Raw genomic sequence first — 9,391 nt, forward strand, 5'->3', positions numbered from 1 at the left:
AGCTGGACCTATACCTGGAATAACAGGAGGGGATGCAAGAGTGGACAGATGCTCATTAGCCAAGTAACCAATGAGAGTCAGGGGATGGGAGAGCTAAGGGACAGGAAGCAGAGCTGCAGAGCAGAGGGAGATAGGGTGGGACCTCTGGCTTCTCCCTGAAGTGGGGTAGGAGGGGCCACAGCCTCACGGACAGGTCAGGCATGTGCCCCGTTAGGCAGCTGTGAAAAACCTTTGTTTCATGGCTGGGACATGAACTTGCTGACTTTCAAAGCTAAGTGGCGAGGCTGTACTTGGGAATGGAATTTAGGCTCAGGTAACTATCAGTGGCTAGAATGTGTTTCCTTCTCAGAGCATTGCAGAGCTGCGCTCTGGCTCTGGGAGCACACTAAGGCCAAGTCCAGTCGGCTTGACTTAAGAGCCAGTCTGATGGATGATTTATCTAGTTTGGTTCATGTGTGCGTGTGTGTGCGTGTGTGTGTGTGAATATATGTGTACATGTGCAGGTAGCTATCTATAAAGGTACACATATGTGTTAATATGCATCAGCCATATGTATTCCTGTGCTCACCACCTGCGCACATGCCTGTGTAAGTACCTTGACACTTAGAGGGGTGAGTTAAATGAACAGACGCTTCCGAGCCTGCCAGTTGTCTTTTTGTACTGATGGGTCAGGGCCATTGTTTGATACAATTAACCTGGGACTCAGAGACTTGCAAATGAATTCAACGGGGTACTGCAGCTTGGATGCCTTCCAGCGTGTGATGTGTAATGGGGGTTGTGTTTCAAAGCCTTCATCACACTAGACTGCCAACTTTCCTGATACCTTGTGCTTTGGAGGACACAGGCAGAGCGGAAGTATCAGACTGGAAAATTGCCCAGTGATCTGTTACAAACATATTGTCAACTGCTGGAGCCTCCAGTGCCTGTCCCTGCAGTGATGGGCGAATGCCATTCCCTTTGGCTCTTTGGAAGCCATGTCTGTTCTGATTCATACTGCTGTGGAAAAAGCAGCATGCATAGAGATGGAGGCATTCAAAGGCATGAGCACGTTGTGTGCGAGTGAAGGATGGTCTGGGGGAGTGTGAGGGGGAAAATGCAAGCGCACTCGAATATGGGAGGAAAACTTTCCTCCCTTCTGCCTCTGCTGCTGCCTCCACCCTGTACTTGTCCCGAAGCCCCATGTCAACTGAATAACATCTCCCATCCGCTTTTCATATATGGACGGTGGATTGGGAGTCCTAGAGAACCCAATTACAACATTCACCACCATCAGATCTACGAAACAAAGTTATTTCAAACCTGGTATTCAAAGGCCTGGGCAAAATAGGCAACTGATTTCCTAATATGATTTAAGGGTCCAGAAAACTGTCCCTCTTTCAAATTATCTACCCTTCTAGTTGGATATATTGTTCCTTACTTTCTCCATTAACTCAGTTTTTGTCTTAAGGAGATATACACTTTTATTTTTTTTTTTTGACTGAGTTTCACTTCTTCGCCCAGGCTGGAGTGAAGTGGTGTGATCTCGGCTTACTGCAACCTTCGCCCCCCACCAGGTTTAAGTGATTCTCCTGCCTCAGCCTCCAGGTTGAAGCGATACTCCTGCCTCAGCCTCCTGAGTAGCTGGGATTACAGGCACCTGCCACCACGTCTGGCTAATTTTTGTATTTTTAGTACAGACAGGCTTTTGCCACATTGGCCAGGCTGGTCTCAAACTCCTGACTTCAGGTGATCCACCCACCTTGGCCGATATGTGCATTTTTATTTAATTTACAGTATATTGTTATCTGGCCAGGGTCATGAATGAGAAAACTAACACATTAGCAGTGTTTTATTTTATTAATTAATTAATTAATTAATCCATTATCACCCTTGTCCCCTTGTAGGAGACTTGAAAGAATGGGATACATGATAGGCAACTTTTGATGAGAGGAGCTAGCACTGAGTTGACAGCAGTGCTGTAGGATATGTGTGTTGTGGACATGGGTATATTATGAGAAATAGCTGAGATAAAAGGCAGTAAGCACACCTTTGCCTAAAGAGCTTGTAGATACCTAATAAGACAAAATAGACATGTTCACCAGTTAGGTGAAATATACTAAAAGAGTTCCTTCAGATAGCCTTCCTAGGATGATTTTTGAGTTGGGTTGAGAAGGGCTGAGGGATTGCTTAGTATCACACAAAGCTAGTTGCTCTGGTCAGGGAGTGGGCAGGAGGTGAACTACTTTGAAAGGGTACATGATCAGATATTTGGGATGGCAGGTGTTGATGAGAATGAACGCAGTGGAGGGAGGACATGAAAGTTTCTGGCTGCCTGTTCCCACTGGCCCAGGGAAGTGATGAGCATAAAGAAAACAAATAATTGAAATGGACACAAATCAATTAGATGATGATAAATAAAAATTTTAATAGCCCAGGATGAAATGTTATTAAAAATGACTTGTCTGTGCCCGATGCCTTTAGATTTACATTTAAATGTAATTAACACTGAATGGCACTTACTGCTGTTCTCATTCTGCCAGCTGATGGTGTTCTTTAGAGCGCTGTGGAGATGCCGGGAAGCATTATCTTTAGAAAATACTCCATCCCTATTTTCATTCATTTGTAGTTTAACTTCCCTCATTATATTGCATTAGGAGAAAGAGCGTCGGTGCTTCCTGGTGCATCCACTCCTGCGGCTCATTTCCCCAGCTGAAATCATCATCAGCTTGAGATATCACAGCCATCTCCACAGCAACCAGCTCCATCTTGAGAGCACACTCTTCAGTTCACATAGCCTTCATTCCTCTTGTTATTTATTACTAAAATGATTTGATGTGGAAAAATAGACTTGGGTTCCTAAGACTTTGCGGCAAAGTTGCTACTTCTCTTTTTCTAGAGAGATGGCTATGAAGTAAGGAAAAATGTTTTCAGAGTGAGATTTACTTGGTCCCTTGAATAATACTGTCTCTAACCCTCCCCCAGCACTTTTTTTTTTTTTTTTTTTTGAGATACAGTCTCGCTCAGGCTGGAGTGCAGTGGTGCAAGCATTGCTCACTGAAGCCTGGACCTCCCAGGCTTAGGTCATCCTCCTGCCTTAGCATCCTGCATAGCTGAAACAAAAAGTGCTTGGGTTCCAAGTAGGAGCCACCATGCCCATGCTCTACTTCTCCCTTCCATTTCAGACTCCTCATCGTGAAAATGGAAAAGTCGATACCCACTTTGCAGAATTGTTTGCAAAGACCAAATAATTAATGGATGCAGGTGGTTTATGTGCATGATTGTATTTTATCTGCAAAGTAAAAGCTATTGTTCTTGTGTTATAATCCACTCCAAAATTTGATGACTTAAAATAACAATTTTTTGATCTCATCTAGTTCTGTGATTTGATGGGGCTCAGCTGGGGTTCTTCTGCTGGCCTTTCTTGGGGTCTCTTATGTGGTGCAATCAGATGCAGTTAGGACTGAAGTCACGCGGGCTCAGTGGAAATGTTAGAAAGACTGGGTCCCTCTCTCCACATGGTCTCATGGCTTTACTTCTCCTCGTGGCCTTTTCACATGTTGTCTCCAGGATAGACTTCTTACAAGGCAGCTAAGGGTCCCCAAAAGCACAAAAGCAGTGTCTATCAAGCCTTTTAATGCCTAGGTTCTGAATTCCCAGAAGATCACATTTGGTTTCCTTCTGTTTATTCAACTGGGTCACAGGCAGAGTGGGAAGGTGGGCGGGAACTGTACCAGGGCAGTGATACCAGGAGGCATGGCTTATTGGAGGCCATGTCTTGGAGTCTGGGCACGACGTTTCCATTTTACTTATGAGAAAATGTAGGCTTAGAGAGTTAAGCAGCTTTCTCAGAGTCACCGAGGTAGTCAGTAGAACCAAGATTCAACCCGAGGCATCCTGAGTATCAGAGCTTGCATCTTTGACCACTGGTCTATACTAACTCTCATGTCATGAAAAATTCCTGAAATAGTGCCTGGCATATATAGGGTACTCACTCATGGAATCTAGTTTTATTTCCTTTCCTCTTTCTTCACCTTATTTAAAAACATTTATACTATATCAGTTACTCTACTTTTTATCAAGCTTCTATTATGTGCCAAACACTGTGCTATAGGCACTGAAGATAATACAGCAGACAAGACAGACCTACTCTGTCCTTGTGGAGCTTTCAGTATTTGGTATTTATGTAATTAGCAAATATAAGATGCTTGAGAAAGGTTCCTCTAAATGAGGCCTGGCGTTTGGGATCTGACTACTGGTCTGACAGTGACTTAGCTTTTTATAGAGTAGTGGAGCCTGGAGAGGGGAGCAGGATGGGAGGAGCACAGACCCACGATGCCTGCCTCCCGGCCTAGTGGTCTTGCAGCCTAGGCTTTGGGGAGGCCATCTAAGCCTGACTTGCAGATCAGGGCATGCTAGTTAATATTCCCTAGACTGCTGGTAAAGGTGGCATTCAGTTAATAATCTGTACTTTTAAAAAGTAACTTTTACTTTTTCTGTGTTATATGAATAATGCTTGCTCATTGGTGGAAAAGTAAGAAAATAGGTAAAAGAAAAGACAAGAAAAAAATTTCCATTATCCACTAACCAGAAGTAATAATTATTGACATTTTGGCCTATGTTCTTCTTCCTATATCAATAAATCACATTTTTATTAAGAGTATACTATGTGTCAGGAACATACAAAATGTACCCATTTGTAACCAGATTCTTTTCTTTCCATGCCAATAAGTATAATTATACATCATCAGCTATACTTATTATCTGCCAATATATGGATATTGTATAATTCATTAACCTGTTGCTTGTTGTTGGACATCTGATTTCTCTGCAATTAGCATTCTTGTAGCTAAATGTATGTACACATTCTTAAACGTTTGTCTGTATAAATTTCTCAGAGTGAAAACATTGAGCCAAAATCTGTGCAAGTTTTTGGCTTTTTTTCCAAATTAGGAAAAATTGCACTCATCAAAGTGCTCAGCATTGAGTGTGTACCCATTTCTTACTAACTAACTTACCGTAACTAACATGAATGGTCTTTTAGCTTAAAAAATTGCTACTAGTTTAACAAGCAAAATATGGTATCTTGTTTTAATTTGTGGTTACTTGATTAATATTGAGGTCTGACATTTTAATATCTATACTGACTAATTGTATCCTTTTGTAAACCACTGGTGCCTGTCTTTCGTCTGTCTGGTTTCTATGGGTGGCCTGCTTTGTCCCATGTCTCAGCCCCAATATGAGTTCCATTTCTTGTGGCTAGATGGTTCTTGGTGCCTATTGCTCCCAGGCCTTGGCTACATTTCACTTCCTCTTGCACTGTTACCCTGGGTTACCTCCCCAGGGATGGCAGTTCTGTCCCTGATTCCCAGCCTGGGGATTCACTTCCTGCTACTCATTGACTAACTGCCAGGTATTCAAATCTACCTAGTGCTGACTACTGGTCTTTCAGCTAGAAACTAAAAAATCGTCTACTTCTCAAATACCCTGCCTACTGGAATCTGCTAATCTCCCCATCCTCTGCTGATTCCTGAGGGTGGGCCTCTCTCATGCCAGCCTGTTGCCTGTCACCTGCCTTCTTGCAGGATCCCCTCATATTCAGGTTCTGTTTCTCCTTTTTTCCTGTGTCCTATACCTGCTCACTCCAGGCTGATGCTACACCAGGCCTAGTCCTCTGCTGTTAACCTTGTTCTTTCCAACTATGAATACACTGTCTATTCCCATTTTAACATGTGTGAAAATAGAAACCAGACAAACTGGCTTATCCACAACAGCATGGCAAATAAGCTAACGGTATCATCTGTCCACGGGGGTGTCTCAATCTGAGGTCTAGATTTTAGGAGGCTTGTAAAATTCTTGCAGTCTCATAATTGTATGTTTATTTGTATCTATACTTTTTGGAAGAACAGGTCCTTAGTTTTGTAAGATTCCCCAGGACTACTGATCCTCACAACATCTACTGCATAGCCAAGAAGCATTACTGCTATTGCTACTACTGCCACCACTTTCACTAATACTACTATTGATAATAGAGTAAGTGCAAAAGCAAGATATAGAACATATAATTTTGGGGGAAAATAACGTCAGTGAAAAATGTTCTTAAATCAACTTTTTAGGTCACCTGAACAGCTTTCTAAAAGGACCTGTCCAATCTCTATCTCAGGTTCTATGAAGCTTTAAAGTCTTTGGCCCCATTAGCTACAACAGTCACCTAATGAAAGTCTGCATGTCCTGAGATAATGGTGCAGGATCACTCTCCACTCTGTCTTCCCTAATATCAGCAGCACTCTCAGACAGTTGCTGGGGAACTTCCAAAGGCAATACCTGTAAGAAGAGAAGAGAAACACAGCTGCAGCACTTCCTGTCTGAGCAGCCATGTCAGCACTGCTTTAATTGACATGAAGAACTGGAAATGATCGCTACTGTCCCAGAAGAGGAAAAGGGTGTGCAGGATGGGGTAGGGCACAAGCCACGCAGGATGAGAGCAGTGCTAACATCATTAAATCCTGGCTGCATCGCTAAATCCTGCCTACTGGACACTCTCCGGGGTCACATGTATTTCTTACGCTGATCCCACTGGACATTCAGTTAGAAAATCTTGGTTTGAGGCTCCCATCTGCCACTCACGATTGTGTGACTTCAGAAAAGTCTCTTTCCCTTTTCAGAAGGAAGCCTTCACTTCCTCACCAAAGAAAAAGAAAAAAAGATTTGGGCAAAATGGTTTCTGAAGTCCATTCTTATTCCATCAATTCAATAATTGTATTATTCTCTAAAATATTATGTCTGTAATCCCAATTTTTTAAAAGAAAAAGCAGTAGTGCCATCCTGAAAGATAGATAACTAAAAGGAATGACCAAGAAGGACTGATATAAAAAGGGGGGACTAGGATAGTCCATCCCTCATTTCCTCAGGGAAATATCAAAAACAAACAGAAACTGGCTAAAATAACCTTACAGGAGCTCTGAACACAGTCAAAAGTCTACAGCAACCAAGCAAACATTTAATCAAGGAAAAGCTACTTCAAAATATCAGGCAAATTCATGGTGATTCACTTGCCCTTCTCCTACACCCTCCCTAGCATGGTACACTGGGCCTGGAGGAGGGGCAACCCAGTTCCCCATTCCCTTCTTTGAATCAGAAGAGCAGAGAAGACCTGAATTGCAATGTTCCAACGTATCTGGGAGCTCCATGAAGGATGGTTCTCTGTCTCACCCTGCTTGAGACTTAAGTGAGAAGTGGCAGGGCTGCTCATGAAAGCTGCAAGAGACTACAGACCATAGATCCACAGAGCTGTTTTTCCAAATAACCAATTTTCAACAACATTACAAGGCATACAGAGAAACAGGAAAACATAGCTTGTTCAAAGGAAGAAAATAAATTGGCAGAAATCATCTCTGAAGAATCACAGACATCTGACTTATAGAAAAAGACTTTAAAACAGCTGTTTTAAATATGCTCAAAAAGCTAAAAGAAAGCACAATGAACTAATGGAAGTCAGCAAAAATCAATATATGAACAAAATGAGAATATCAGTGTTTCTTCTGTCCATGTGTGATTTTGTTATTACTTGTCCCATTTTCTTTCCACAGGCAAGTGTTATAGGCACAAAATTAAATCTGGGTTACAATGACATTCCAAGTTGTATCCACTGTACAGTAGTCCCCCAATATCGGCAAAGAATAAGTTCAAAGACCCCTAGTGGATGCTTAAAGCTACAGATTGTACTAATCCTATATACACTGTTTATTCCTATATCATGATGGGCAGGTATCACACAGAGCATATATACACTGGAAAAAAGGATCACTCATGTCCCAGGTGGCATGGAGCAATATTTCATCATGGTACTGAGGACAGCATGCAATTTTAAACTTACAAATAGTTTGTTTCTGGAATTTATTTATTTAATATTTTTAGGCTGCAGTTGACCACAGGTAACTGAAACCACAAAAAGTGAAACCATGAACAAAGAGGGACTGCTGCATCTTCCATATTTTGGGAACTATGCTAGGTGCATTATAGACTTTGTATACTTTGTTTACTTAATTCACCCAACAACTCTACAAAGGTATTATGATCATACTCCTTTACAGATAATGGTCATATAACTCTTATGCCCTCTTGACATCTGAGGTCACTTTTGGCTGCAGAGAAATTGCTGGAGGTTATCCCCACTACTTCCCCACAATTGGCACCACTGTCTCCTCACCCATGTTTAAGCCTCTTTTCCATGATGCCCATCCTAACTAAGCTCCCCTGTGCTCTATATCCTATGCACCTTTTTGTAACCCTTTTACTTTGTGAGATGCATTTCTCCCCTCTTGCAGCCAGGGCTGTGAGTGTCAAAAGGGTTGTGCAAATAATGACTGGACAGTGGTTTCTGGATGAGGCAGATTATTAGAACTATCCTGGGAGATGTTTTAAAAATACAGATTCTTAAACCCCGCTCAAGATCTGATCAGATTCTCCAAGAGTGAGGCCAAGATTTTGGTGTGGGTAAACTCTCCTGCAGGTAGTGTCGGTGTCATCAGGCTTTGGAGAACTGCTGTGGGGACTCCGAGCAGACTGCTGTTGGTACAGGGAAAGTTTACCCACAGCAACAGTCAGAGAAGACTCAACTGAGGAAGTCAAACTCCACCTGGTTTTCAAGGATACATGAAATTCAGATAAATGATGATGATTGAGAGGACATTTCATCCTTGAACAGGGGCCATGCTAATCTTCTCTGTATCGTTCCAATTTTAGTATACATGCTGCTGAAATGAGCACTGAAAGGGCATTTCAGACAGGATAGATGTTAAACAGGATACAAAGGCAGGGAAACACATGACCTATTAAGAAATAATGGAAAATTTTAGTCAAGGAGTAATCACTGTTCCTGATGCTTGCCTCCATGTAGACAGAGTTCCGTTAGAGTAACAGTCCTGGCCTCTCTTTATCCCTTCATTCATTCTACCCCAGTGCAGTTTAGGGAAGAAGTTTAGCCTGTGCTTTCCAGCACCTGCCCTTCCTCCTCTTTGGAGTCAGCTGCTTGGGGACAACACAGGAGCTGCCCTGCTCACCTATGTCATAGCTTTCAGGAGCAGGTTCTGCTCCTACATCCAGCACTACCTGAGGCCAGGTGGGTAGAAACTTGTGGTTTCAGTATTAATTACCCCACTAGCCTGAAGTTATATGCCACTTTCTTCAATATTAATGTCTTAGTTCAGGCTGCTATAACAAAATAACATAGACTGAATGGCTTGTAAACAACAGATCTTTATTTCTCACAGTTCTGCAGGCTGGAAATCTGAGATCAGGATTTCAGGATGGTTAGTTCTACTGAGGACTCTCTACCAGGTTGCATGCTGCTGACTTCTTGAATCCTCACATGGCAGAAAGAGGGAGAATGAGCTCTCTATGGTCCCTTTCATAA

General features: G+C 42.4%; 1 non-coding gene across 1 annotated transcript; it reads right to left on the minus strand.

Annotated features, from left to right (window-relative positions):
• Positions 1-8,642: 8,642 nt before the first annotated feature.
• LOC111539380 lies at positions 8,643-8,745 on the minus strand. The gene has a single exon (XR_002730656.1). It is a non-coding gene; the product is annotated as a U6 spliceosomal RNA (small nuclear RNA).
• Between the last annotated feature and the right edge of the window lie 646 nt (positions 8,746-9,391).

The sequence above is a fragment of the Piliocolobus tephrosceles genome, chromosome 1, assembly GCF_002776525.5.
Source record: "Piliocolobus tephrosceles isolate RC106 chromosome 1, ASM277652v3, whole genome shotgun sequence".
Taxonomy (NCBI): domain Eukaryota; kingdom Metazoa; phylum Chordata; class Mammalia; order Primates; family Cercopithecidae; genus Piliocolobus; species Piliocolobus tephrosceles.